The following is a 12,054-nucleotide window of genomic DNA, read 5'->3' as shown; positions in this document are numbered from 1 at the left end:
CCAAAAGCTTCAGCTACTGTTTCATTTACAATACGTGAGGATACAATACGGCCGTCTGAGCAGCGCTACTTCTTCAGGGCAGAATGGATGCTATAATGACTCAGCATGGGAAAGTGACAATACAGGCTGACCAGGTTAGGGCTAGCTGGTTAGCATTCTAACTACAGTACAAGAAAAGAAGAGACAGAAATAGAAGCAAAACACAGGGGTTGTTTTCCACAGCTCGTGGTGAGTAAAGGAATAAAGGTGGATGCTGAACTCACAAGATTTGTTCTGGACTGGTAAGTAAATAGCTCTTAATGCTAACGTTAGCTATGCAACAATAGCAAAGCTTACAAATAGCTCCTTTAAATGCTGAGGATTTTTTTTTTTTTCTTCTACTTGCTTGTGTTTTCTTAAACTGCAGCGAGTTAAGCTGTCAGGGCCTCTGCAAATAGCACCTTCTGATTTCAGCTGTATATAGAAACTGATTGATGTCAACACCGAAAACATGTGCAAACGACAAAACCATCAAGACCCACCTTATTTATCCTTGTGTTTCAAGGTCACGACTTAAGATAGAGCAACTTGAGCAAAACCTAAAGAAATACATCATGTCTCTCACTCACAGACAACATGTACACTGATCTGGCAGGGAATATAACTTTGTGAAGGAGACGCACATGTAGGTGCAGGGTAATTCATAGTCACATGCATGAACACACATTTATGTCTAGCTGTATGGCGTGCAGGCTCACTGTGAAGCCAGTCCTCACGGGAACACGTTTAAGAATCAGGAAAAAGTCAAAGTCATAAATTTCAAAATTAATAAGACACACCTGGCTGAGTCACGTGTCGGGCACTGACAGGATGTTCATGCCTTTAAGTGACAGAGAATTGAGGTCTCTGTGGGACCTGCCTCTGGACGTGCTGCAATAGCCCGGCGAGGTAGTAGCTTATTATCTACGCTCAGACAGTGTTTCTCCCTGCTGGTTGCCCCCAATGACCATGGCTGTTTGTCTGTCACCCACACTGTCTGCCTCATATCTCGTCTGCTCAGCCGCCTCGATGATACAGCTCTCCCTCCCTCCCTCGCTGTCTGTCTGTGGTGTCGCACATCTTTGGGAAGAGGTGGGGGAGAAAAGCTTCCCGTCCCAGCGAGCTATATCACACTTTAAGTGGCATTTTAGCATGATACTTGATCAGCCAAATATCATTATGAGCTTTTCATCTCATCCATAATTCACCTGCGGGGGAGTCAGCTAAGAATAGCCAAGCTCTCTGTGCTTATGGCAGGAGAGCGAGAGATGTAGAGAGACATTACATGACGTGGACACTGTATTGTAGCATATTTTGGGTGCTACGTGGTAGCCTGCAGATCCTATTAATCTTCTTCATCGCGCAAAGACAGCCAGCAGGTCATGTTTCTCTTTTTAAACAGAAAAGATTGCGTGATAAATTGAATCCATCTCCACCCTCTTTCCTGTCTCATTGTACCATGTCTTGGCTTTTTCACTCAGGAAGTAAACAATTAGACAAATATAGGTGAGTCAGATTCATTTTTTCTGTATCATGACATTGTTCTGTCCTTCCCCTCACTGCTGCATTCAGTCCAATTCATATCTGCTGCACACATTCTTCTGCAGGATGTTGACTTTTTGTGAACTCTCGTATAGAGAGGGGCTGTTTGTCTACCTAAAAGAGTCAACTTCATCAGCAGCCAAGTCTCCATACATGAGTGCACACACAGGCTGTAGCGATGAGACAGGAAGAGACAGCTCAGTCCCCCCAGGCCGTTCTGCTTTTGTCCACTCAGACTGTCCCTTCCCACAGTGACGATATGGACATATCTTGCCGTTAATATGTTCGGACGAGATGTCAGTCTAAGCGTGACACATCGCTCCACTTCAAGGCCGAAGCAAAAGTCTGACAAAGGCTCTGAGACTTGCCAGTGGGAGAGGAATCAAACTCCTGAATGTCTTTGGCCTTTTCCTGTTCCAGCCAGGGGACACAGCGACCACAAAAAGACTGACATTTGACCTGGATAAAAATGCATCTGGTCTTGGTGCTGCAGTGTTGGCTGAGGAGTGACTGTGACTATAGCACCCTCTCATCATCTTGCAATGTCTGAATCAGCACAGAAAGGCCATCGACTAACCACACTCCTCTCCCAGTGCAATTCTCACATTCCAGCAGCAGAGCAGAGAAAGTGTCAGATTGTTCCCCATGCAAATAGGACCGAGAGGGGAGCAGAAAGTCTGTGAATGGGCCTGTCTCTCCTCGCCGATGGAAATAAGTAATAAAAAAATCAAGGAAGAGTTTGCGAGGAGGTTAGTCAGGGAGTGCTGAGAGTCACCCAGTCAGTGCTTAATTCATGCATACCATGGACATAATGTGACAGTAATGCAATTTGTTCTGGGCCAAAAGCCCATTCGCACTTATCCAACAGTTACAGGCTTAATTTGTCTTTTTGCTCCTCCTCTCAGGCCACCGTGCATTAAAGAGGCCGTTTTATGCTGCTCCCCAGGTTGGAGGATGGTGCCCTTATTAGATGTGACTGCATGATAATGAAACGGCGTAATGCAATGTCAGAGCAGTTGACACGACACAAAAGGCTAAGGCTGGTGAAATTCCTAATCAGCTCAAAATGTCACAGGGCTCACCTTGGGTCTGAATCACAGCCCACGGGCAGATTAGTTCCCACATCGATGTCAACCTCAAGGATGCTTCTCCTCTTTGGTCTGTCTCAGAAAGTCACTCTGACTCTTGACTTACTCCCCTCTTCTCTCCTCCCCTCTCTCTCTCTCTCTCCTTGACATTAGCTTCCTACAAGCTGTAAAGATAAGGAACAGGACATTTATTAGGTGACAGAGCTGGCGAATTGCCTTAATGCTCAAATATTGGTCTCAATCTTTCTGTGAAAAAAAGCAGACACACTGAACAGCACATTTTAATAAAACTCTCTTGCATGTATCCCTCCCTCTCAAGCTAATTGACAGTTCGTAAAGATCCTAGCTGCTACTGCACAGTACACAGTGCAGTTTGCAGAGCTAACAGATTTACCGTTTGAAATTTGATTTCAGAGTAGAGTAAACAAAGCCATTTCTTGTCCGCAACTATTGATTTTTCCAGCTGAAATGACAAGCGTCACTAGCATATCGTCAGCAGCAGCAGCTAGCTATGTAGTTAGTAAACGTTAGCTGAATGATTTGGTTTCACTGATTGATCATACCATACTTAAACACAGAAGCTAAAGTCTTCAGTTCAAAGTCAGAGTCCTCTTCACATCCAAAGCTTGACAGGCCAGCCATGCTATGGTTGCAACTGACCATCACAGCTTTTACTATCTGGGGGAGAGTTCTGCAAATGGCCAATTATATGAATTTAAAGCCATATATGTCAAATATATGCTAAATATTTCCCACACTATTAGAAGAGCAGGCAGCGTTTTCTACTGAGCTGACGAATAGAGAGCAAAGATGCAGCATTTCTGTGATGCAGTGAGAACTTTCTCTCTGTTCAGTAGTTGAAAAGCTCCCAGAGGAACCAGTGCACTGAAACTTGTAAGCAATTCATAATAGTTCAACATCCTTTCGACTATAATACAAATATGTGTCTTTTTGCTATGCAGATTTTGCTTTAGGAGTAAGTTCAGCTCGTAGATACTCTCCTCCCACAATGAGAACTCCTGCAGAGAAAAGTACTTTTATCAAGTGCTAATGTGAGATAATAAGTAATAATAGTAATATACAGTCAATTCACCATGAACAGTTCTGTAGAAGCCGGTCCACTTTGGTCTGCTGTAATGTAAAAGAAGATCATGTTATCACAGCGCTCAAGCACGGCCTGTTTTCATTTCACCCTCAGACCCAATTCATGTCCACAGTCTCAACACAGCACTACATCACACCTCATTAAGTCTGGATCTGGATCTGACTATTTGTCTGGCTACACTTCTGTGCCCAGTCTGGTCACACTGAAGCAGAACAAAAGGCAGCTCACTTTGCAAGCCTACAGCAGCGCCTTCCCCAGCCCACTGGTCGTCGCGGACGTAATTTCAGGGTACGAGTCAGGACAACATATTTTCTGAGTGGAGAAAGCAACACTGGCACTTTTGTGTTTCAAAAGCTAGAAGGTTATTTTAGTCTCAGAGGCGGTGGTCATATCCTATTTACAGGGGAGAGAGAATCCAAACAAAACCATGAAATATAGCACAGCGTGATGAGTCTGAAGTGAACGCTGTCAGATGAACACATGGGGCCCCAGCAGCTTAAGGTCAAATAGGCTACACAGAGAGAAATGACGCATTCTGTGATCGCCTGATTAGCATCACTGTGGTACAGTTCTCTTCTCCTGTGCTCAAAGACAATGAAATTTGTTTAATAAACCATGAAAACCTGTAAACCAATGAGCCAGTTTTACATTGTTTGGAAGATTCCTGTCAGATCAGTGTATGAAATATCTAATTTCCCCTTGTGATGCAGAGCAAAGGTGAAAAAAACCCTTACAAACACAATAAAAATCTGACCCACTGTGCCCCTCCCTATATTTTCAGCTTCACAAACCAACTGCATGGATGAAATTATGAATATCCAGCAAGACACTTACAGCAAGCACAGCTAGATTACTGCACAAACCTTCCAGTCATCAGGGAGGCAGGGGACCTCTGGGCCAGAGCCTCTGTTTGTGGTCATTTTTGACATTTTTTATTGGAAAGTCACAAGACACAAAACAAACTGACAACAAAGATACACAAGGAGACACAAGCTAACTACAAAGATATGAAAATCTACTACAAGGGGATGTGAAGGACTAGAAAGAGATTTTAAAAAGTGACCACAGAGAGATGCAGAATTACCACAGACACTAAACGACTACAAGCGACATGGCCGTGTTATAAAACAGGCAGCTAATGACATATGAAATTAATGAGGAGATTTAAAAGGAGAGTTACATGAAGGGAAATGGTAGCGAGCATCCCTCATGTTCACGATGGTCATTAATTAGGGCTTCAATAGCAAATTAAGTTTAAAATCCAATTGCGGTGTGAGTTCAGAGTAAACAGGACGCTCTCTTCTTCTTTAATATCATTAATTGTCCCAACTCAGCGCTGTTCTCCAGCAATCATACCGCGCCGTCCTGTGCACCAGGTGCCAGATAATGCTGGAGCCTGGGCCGCTTTTCCTGTCAAGTCTGACGCCACCACTTTAACAGCCTGATGAAGCTGGCAATAATACTGTACATACTCCATGTCAGAAAGGAGCTTTTAGCAGGGTGCTCTCAGCCCACCTACATTACAGCAGAGGACACTCACTCTTCAGAAACTGAAGCTGAAGTAGGCAGAGAAAATTCATTCAGAGTGAAAAAAAAAGAAAAACGTCAAACAGTGTGACTTTCTTCCTCCGGTACTGAGACATACTGAGAATTTTTTTTTTAAATGCACATTCTAAATGCACATTTTTTTTGCAGCTGGTGCAGAGGAAGTTTGTCCCAAAAGCCTGGCACAGGCGTAGCTAACAGAATGACTGGGATGTAATTGCAGCTCTTCACTGGGGAGCTGTACAGTCAGGAGCAGAGTCTTAATTCCACAAAACACTGGCCTCGCAGCACTTTCCTCCCTGATTGATACTGCTATTGGACCGGTCTGGTTAGCCAGTGGAAACCACCATAAATTCCAGGCCCACTTTATCGTTAAGCTTAGTAGCCCAGGAAATAAAATTAGCCGTGTCCAATTTTGGAAAGGACTGCTTTACACTATAAATAACAATTTACAGTAGGTGATAAAAGAACAAAAATGGAATTAAAAAAAGAAATACAACTTAACCGGTTTTATTTATGTGTGTTTTTTGTGTAGTTATTGAGCAGCTTTTACTTACCAAATCTACCATTGTGATATAATAATTAAATTCTTATTGCTTGTCCATTATTCAGGCAATTTGCTTTTGTTGTCAGCACATAAAGCCAGCATGTAAGCACCGTCTTAACTCAGTTACACATGCCAAAGGGCCCATCACAGGGAAATGACTAATGACCAGGCCTTTTTGCAATGTTTCTGCAGCCTGTATATATAGCACAGGCCCCGCGGTTTGTTGAGGGCGAGGACAGCTGTAGCTGCGGCTACAGTGAGGGAGAAACAGCTACTATTCTTAATGTCAAATGAACATGTAACCGTGCTTTATCATTTCTGACTGCTCCTTATTGCTAAATGTTGAGCAGGCCGGCTGTGCTCCCCTTTCTCCTTTCAGTTAGAACCGAAATCCTGCTGAGGAGGGAGCAGGACTGAGGCAAAATAAATGACATGTCCTACATCTCCCTGTTTAGGTATGTTTTCACAAAGCCCTTTGTGTGTGTCTGAGTTTGTGTGTGCATCCAAGTGTGTAGCTATGTCTGTCTCTTGGTATCCTCCCTCAACAGACAAGGCCCTCTCACTCTCCACCATGTGTTTCTGATTACAATCCTGCATTCCTCTCCCTCTCTCCCCCCTGATTGGCTGCCAGAGCATCACGTCTCTCTGCAACTGCTGGCAATGATGCGGTATCCCATAAAGCCACAGCGGCGCAGGGTATGATGAAGATTCCCATGCCCGTCCATCCGTATGTCTATTTGTCTGTCAGGGGAAACTCCATTGCTAACAGATTGTAATGTAATAAGTTGACCTCTTGACCCCAAAGTCACTGCCATGCAACCTCCTCTTCAGGCTGGATGATATGTTAAGTGTGTCCCGGACAGCTTGTCAACAAACACGTAGGGGAGGCCAATAAACGGCATGCGCTGCGGTTGTTTTAACCCCAGCAGGGCAAAGCACATTAATCACAGTTAAGGCAGCGATGATGATGAGGTGTTTGGTGGTCGGCACCAAATAGCTGGAGCAATGAAGCCACAGTGTGTGGAGGTGTCTGGCTGTTGGTTCCATCTTTAATGTAAATAGTTGTCTGTCACATGCCGCCAGTCCAAATACCAACAGGACTAGGAGTCTACAGTCATGTTAGTCTGGGTCTGTGAGGCTCTACTGAGGCACAGTGGTGCTTTGAGCTAAATGCTAATGTCAGTGTGACAACATGCCCACAACGACTATGATGTTAAAGGGGCGCTCCACTTATTTTTGATATGAAGTTCACTTTACCCAACAGTGAAGACGGTAGTATAATTTGAAGTTTGAAATAACCTGGTGATGTCATCAGGGTTGCTATAGCTTAGACTCAAGAATCAACATTTTTCAACAGAGAACCTACATTACAAACTAAAGGTCTGTGAACAGGTGTTTAAAAGAGGTGGGTTTTAGGAGACAGGTAGATACAATGAACTTTACTGAAAAATGCTAATGAGTTGCATTATGGGAAATGTAGGATTCAGAGGGATAACAGACTATAGACTAATAGTCAGGATATATCAGCTTTGATACACACTGTTCTTTTTTAGGTCTGTTTTTTGGATCTGTGTCTTTCAGTCTCCAGCTTAATGGAGTCCGGTGCTCACTGCCTTACTTGAGGGTGTTAGATTGCCAACATTTGCTAATTAACACTAAAAACAAAGTACAGCTGAGACTGATGGGAATGTCAAACCAACATATGAGACAAATTTTGACCCGACGGTTGTGATAGATGAGAAGTTAAGGGCTCACCAAAGTGATTACAACTCATCCTGAAGGGAACATGAATGTGAAATTTCAAGGGAGTTCAATCAAGTAGTTGCAGAGACATTTCACTCAATGTGAACCTCTCAACAAATCATCAACCCTCTGTCAACCCTCTGATACAATCCACAGGAAGGTCTCCTGAAATAGTGCCCCTATGGCTGCAGGACTTGGTCGTCATAGTTACAATAATAAACACACAAACTACCAACAACGGTGTACCCTACCTTTGTCACCATGGTTACAATAATAAATGGTCATGGCTTGGTTAGGTTTGGGAAGAAAAATTTCTTGGTTAGGTTCAGGAAAAGTTTGTGGTTTTTGTTAAAATAAACACTTTAGAACGTTAAATTATCTTGTTGTCATGGTTACGATGTTAACAATGTGGTTAACTTTGTCGAATGATCATGGATAATAGAAACAAAATAAACTGATACTTTCACATTGCAATTGAACAACACTCTCCTTTGTCGTATTCCTGTGTTCTGTTGACCCTTCCATCCACACCTGACGTGGATTTTTGCGCTCTACATGTTCCTTCACTGGACTTTTCCCTTTACTCCTCGATTATTAATATGGTGGTTGAATGTTGCCTAACAACAAAACATAACTATGGGTCATAACCTGCTGCACAAATGACCTATGGGCTTGTTTTTTTTTTACAGGAGGACACCCTCCAACCTCTTGGTGGTGCCAGAGGAGAAGTCAGGGGATCATCAAAGTCATTAGGATACATCCTCTGGGGACTATAAATGTGTGCTTAAATATTCATATCAATCAATCAATTGTTGGACTAACTGACATTAGTGCTATAGCCATGCTGCTAGTGTGTGTGTGTGTGTGTGTGTGTGTGTGTGTGTGTGTAGTAGACAGACATTCACAGAAACCCTTGCAGTGTTCTTGACCCATTACATCACTCAGCACACTGAGTAACACCATGGTGGGCGCATATTTTTACACTGTAGAATTTAATATCTGATTATTTATATTGAATTGAGGAATAGGTTACCTAGTTCATTCAGCTCTGATAGTACAACTGCAGTGACATTTAGGAGAGCAATTATTTTCAGATCTGCTGTCACCGACTGTGGATGCAATGCAAATAAGCTGATCGAAATCCCAGCATTGTCCAATATTTAATATTTAAGTCATGCCAAAATGACGAACCGTGGCACACAGTTCAATGGCAGAGGCACCTGGAGGGCACAAACACAAAAACATGCAGATAATATTTTTTATTTTTATTTTCTCTGAAATGACACCTTTCCAGGGTCACACATTTCTTGCAGCGTTTGGCATTCCAGGCAAGGCCACGCCGTCTTACCAGGCAGAGCAGGTCCGCTGCAAGGTCGGCACACATGGGCGATCAGTTTCACAGTGAATACCAAATGTAAACGGACATCCAAACCCTGAGAGATGAGACAGGACATTAAAGCTACAGTCCCCGGAGGAAGGAGGAGGATGAGGACAACGGGGAGGGCGAACTGGGGGAGAAAAAAAAACAGGTGGTAGCACTTCAAAGCAGGAGAGTTTTATGAATTATGGGAGATATTGTGACTGCTGACTCCTGCATGGGGTCCCAGTGGTGCTGGGTATCATTCTTTATGGACAGTAAAACACTTTTTTCTTTTCTTCTTTTTTTTTTTTGCACAGTAATAAATAATATACATTTCCATGCTATCTGAGGAGTAAAAATAACAGCCCTGTCCTCCTGGAATTATTCCTGCAATGATCTCAGTTCATGTGCCATCATTTTTTAGATAATGAAATAATTTCCTCTTTCCACCGACTGAATTAAGTGACCAGCAGCCAAAGAGAATTAAGTGACTCATCCCTCACAAAAGAAATATAATAGTGTCCTTACCCATGTAATTCAATTGCAATATCTATCCTTTAATGCTACTGTAGCACTAATCAGTTTTCTTGGATAGGCTATCACTGTTATAATAGGTTTTTTAGAGGATCATTTCTGAAAGGCTGAAAAAGAAGGACATCCATGATGTGATCGAACAAGTGTTAGGCTACATTATATTTGAATTGTCCTGATCTGAATATAATGTGCTGAAATCATAAGTCACTAATTTGTGATATATGATTCCATGTGATCCCAGTTTTATAATGTTTGCACCATATAAAACTAATATGGCAGTGATTACTCACTGTAAGCACCACATTCTCCAAATGAGGCCTCAACAGAGCTTGTTCACTCACAGGAGGATAAATTATATGGATTCTGTTCAACACAAAGCATCAGCTTCAAAACTGAATAATGGGAAATGATGAATGTTGAACGATAGTCTATAGGTTTGGATGATTGGCATTTTTGGCTGCATTTTTCAATCACTTATTGTTACATTTTATATTATAAATATGGGTTGAGCTACATGCTAAAATGGGCATACTAACATGCTCACAGTGACAGTGGTAACTTGCTGACGTTTAGCAGATTTAATGTTTAGAATGCTAACATTTGGTAATTGGTGCTAAACACAAGGTAGGTACAGATGAGGCTATACTGCTACATTTATGGCGTTAAATTGTTTTCTACTAACATTTATTCTGTTAGTATACACAGACATTTAGTTGCTCAAACAATATACAAAACAACATTTGTACAACTGGTAATATTTTAACTGTGTAACTAAACTCATATAACATAACATAAGACATATGGCATATAACATGCTTTGTATTTGAATTCCACACTCAAATGAGAAAAAAGGATGTATGGAAGTATGTCTAAATTGAGTCTAAATAAAAGCTGTGTAACTGTTAAGGTCACGGTGGAGACACAGCTTGGTAATAGAGATAAAAAGGGAAGTTTAACCTGTGGATAAGTAGAACTGCACTAGATAATACTTTAAAAAGTGGATGGTGCATACATCATGGGACACCAATCTGCCAATGACAACAAAAACAGAAATGTATTCACTTAAAAGCATCATAGTTGCTCATTTGGTGATATGGCTTGAGTTTAAAAAATGAGGTTGTTCGTGCAAAGATAAAAAAATGAAGTCAACTTGATGTGTCTGTAGAGCTACTTACAAAAATCAGAAAAGCTCTCTAGGCCATTTTGCAGGCACTTCTGAGACGGTCCCTAACTTTAGCTCCTCATTTCCCGCCTGCTGTCATGTCACTGAGGATTTTCAAGGAGCCGTGTTTTAATGAGGCAAAAATAACACCAGTTCAATGTAAATCTACATATACTGCTGAACGTATCTGAGCCTCACTGAATATCTGGATATTGAATTTAAATCCGTCTAGTCCTCTATGTTTTTATCCTCGAGCCTTAACAATGTGACAAATTTGCATTATGGAAAATTATACTAGCAGCTCCTGTTTGCACTATACAGCCAACAGTCAGCTGGCTCCCTTTGATACTGAAGGAGAAGTTTGAATTTGATGATTATGAGTCAAGATTTGAAGCTAAAGGCAGCGTCTTTTTACAGTGATTTTTTTTTTCTGTGATTTTTGGATTTTTTGCTCAATTGACTTCAGCAGTGTGTGTATGACAGTTTTATATTTCAATTTTGTTGTGACTCAGAAGAAGCAGTGTCAATCATGTGAGAGGATGAAAATATATAACTGCAAAGATGGGGATTGTGTTTGTTTCTGTTTAGACCACAGGAACTGTTCAAATCTGAATAATGGATTCATATTCAGTGACATGATGACTGATGTATAATCAGACTGTAATAATAATAAAAGTTACATTTTACTGATCATTAACAAATGGTGTTTACATGTTATGGGAGTTATTAATTAATTTTTATACCTGATGTAGCATTTTTTGTGTTTGTTTAACTTTGTACTGTTTATTAATTCTCACCCTCTACAGTGAAATCTGTCATCCATTATACTTCTCTAAACCGGCTTTGAGCTTTAACTTTGAAGGATATTTCTAATCCTCTGTGAATGCTTGGTAAATGTATTCATAAATCGTTATATTTGATGCCCTCCTTTAAGGTTGCAACAAATAATAGTCTCTAAATATTTATAGAGGTTAGTAAGCCATTTGTTGTAATTAGGATGAAGAGAGGAAAGAAACAATGATGCAGTGAGCACATTTTGCATGTTCCTTCTTTGGTAGTCTAATTTGTTTTCCACCTACGCTCATCTCCTGATGATACCTGAGGAGAACAGATGAGGGAAATGTATGATTAATGATAATAATGGTTAATGATATACCGTAGGTGGGTTACATTTTTCTCCATTGGTCAAGTGAGTTTGCTGCTATTGCTTCTGTGTATACTGGGCTTTATGAGCTTATAACATAAAAACAAACATTGGCCACCATTTAGTGAAAGACATAACTGTAAGCAAAATATCTAATACTGATGGCAACGGCTTAATCTATTTGAAATGTGGGGATTTTGTCTCTGATTATGCATTCTGAATTCAGCGGTACTTAATTTGTACCATGAATGCATATGTGTGTATTT

The 12,054-nt window shown here is 41.2% G+C and overlaps 1 long non-coding RNA gene across 1 annotated transcript in view; it reads right to left on the bottom strand.

The window, feature by feature from the left end:
- LOC139621803 (uncharacterized) overlaps positions 1-8,550 on the bottom strand; it is a 39,179-nt gene extending 30,629 nt beyond the window's left edge. The window contains exons 1-2 of the long non-coding RNA XR_011691084.1: positions 7,840-8,550; positions 2,643-2,812 (exon numbers count right to left, since the gene is read on the bottom strand). This is a non-coding gene — a long non-coding RNA (uncharacterized lncRNA). The remainder of the gene's footprint in view (positions 1-2,642; positions 2,813-7,839) is intronic.
- Positions 8,551-12,054: the final 3,504 nt, after the last annotated feature.

This window comes from Trachinotus anak, unplaced genomic scaffold (genome assembly GCF_046630095.1).
Source record: "Trachinotus anak isolate AG129_WGS33_773 ecotype Australia unplaced genomic scaffold, CSIRO_AGI_Tana_v1 ptg000005l, whole genome shotgun sequence".
Classification (NCBI taxonomy): Eukaryota; Metazoa; Chordata; class Actinopteri; order Carangiformes; family Carangidae; genus Trachinotus; species Trachinotus anak.
Note: the sequence above shows the minus strand (reverse complement) of the source record. Positions and strands in the feature narration are given on the sequence as shown.